This window comes from Bison bison, unplaced genomic scaffold, assembly GCF_000754665.1.
Source record: "Bison bison bison isolate TAMUID 2011002044 unplaced genomic scaffold, Bison_UMD1.0 scf7180017864150, whole genome shotgun sequence".
Classification (NCBI taxonomy): domain Eukaryota; kingdom Metazoa; phylum Chordata; class Mammalia; order Artiodactyla; family Bovidae; genus Bison; species Bison bison.
The window spans coordinates 64,334-66,365 of record NW_011494722.1 but is presented as its reverse complement, the minus strand read 5'-3'; positions in this window follow the sequence as shown (position 1 = coordinate 66,365).

Sequence of the window (2,032 nt, the reverse complement as noted above, 5' to 3'; positions counted from 1 at the left end):
GAAGGAGATCAGCCCTGGGATTTCTTTGGAAGGAATGACGCTGAAGCTGAAACTCCAGTACTTTGGCCACCTCATGTGAAGAGTTGACTCATTGGAAAAGACTCTGATGCTGGGAGGGATTGGGGGCAGGAGGAGAAGGGGACGACAGAGCATGAGATGGCTGGATGGCATCACTGACTCGATGGACTTGAGTCTGGGTGAACTCCGGGAGTTGGTGATGGACAGGGAGGCCTGGCGTGCTGCGATTCATGGGGTCGTAAAGAGTCGGACAAGACTGAGCGACTGAACTGAGTTGAACTGATAACTAACATGGTAGGGGAAATGTACTCTGAGATGAACTCCTAACAAGTAGTTCCAAGCAGCCTGTATTTTTTTTTTTTTAACTCAAGTGTAAGACTAAGGAAGTTGCTGAATTGAATACAACAAAAGTAACCAAAGTGATTTTCCACTAGCTTTCTGTCTACAACTAAATATTTTACCAAGTCAGAAAATACAGTTTTAGCCAAGAGATTGGGATTTTATGATTCACAACAGCATGTTTTTGAACAGTGTAGGGACTCAAATTGGATGCACTGGATTCTTCTTCATGCACACTGGTTTGAATAGAGGGTTTTTGTGACCAGTTAATACTATACCTATAACTGACTTGTTTAGGTGAAAATGAATGTTGAGATGACCTGCTAATAAGGAGTTCCAAACAGCCTGTTTCTTTCAGAAAATTCAACTGTTAGACTAAGGACATTTTTGAACTGAATACAGCAAAAGTCCCCAAAGTATTTTTAAACTAGCAATCAGTCTACAACTAACTAGCTTTCTGAGGCAGATAATAGAGCTTTAGCCAGAGGCTAGAATTTCAAGATTCAAATATAACATGTTTCTGAAGAACGTAGAGACTCACACAGGGCAACTAGATCCTTATCTGTGAACACTGCCTTGAGCAAAGAGTTCTGTGAATAATTAGTACTATACACAAAACTAACCTGGTTACGTGAAAATGTACTGAGATGACCTCCTAATCCAAAGAGTTAGAAACAGCTTGTTTCTTTTAGAAAACTCACAGGTTAGCATATGAAAGTTGCTAAATTGAATACAAAAAATGTATCTAAAGTGCTTTGCAACTAGCTTTCTGTCTACAGCTAACTAGCTTTCCAAGGCAGATAATACAGCTTTGGTCCTGAGGTTCGAATTTCAAGATTCACACACAGCATGTTTCTGAACAATGCAGAGACTCAAACAGTACACACTGAATCTTTCTATGTGAACACTGCTTTGAACAGAGAGTACTGTGACGAGTTACAGCAGTGTAGTATAACTATAAGTTATATAAGTATAGTTATAAGCATGCAAGTATAGTTAGTAGTATACCTAAAACTAAGTTATTTGATGAAACTGTACTCTGTGATGACCTCCTAACAAGGACTTCCAAGAAGCCTGATTCCTCCAGAAAAATCAAAGTTTAGACTAAGGATATTGTTGAACTGAATACAACAAAATTAACCAAAGTGTTTTTCAACTAGCTATCAGTCTACAGCTAACTAGCTTTCCGAGGTAGATATTAGAGCTTGAGCCAGAGGCTTGCATTTCAAGACTCAAAAACAGCATGTTTCTAAACAATGTAGAGAGTCAAACAGGACCCACTGGAATCTTCTTCATGAACACTGGTTTGAGCAGAGAGTTCTGTGATTAGTTAGTACTATTCATACAACTAATCTGACTAGGTGAAAATGTATTCAGAGATGACTTCCTAATGAGTTCTGGCAGCTTGTTTATTTCAGAAAACTCACAGGTTAGACTAAGGAAATTTCTGCACTGAATACAACAAAAGTAATCAGTGTGTTTTTCAACCAGCTTTCAGTCTACAGCTAACTAGCTTTCTGAGGCAGAAAATATACCTTTATCCAAGAGATGTATTTCACAATTAGGTGAAAATGTCCTCTGTGATAACCTTCAAACAAGGATTTCCAAGAAGCCTGTTTGTTTCAGAAACTCAAGGATTAGAATAAGGATGTTGAACTTAATGCAAACAAGTAAC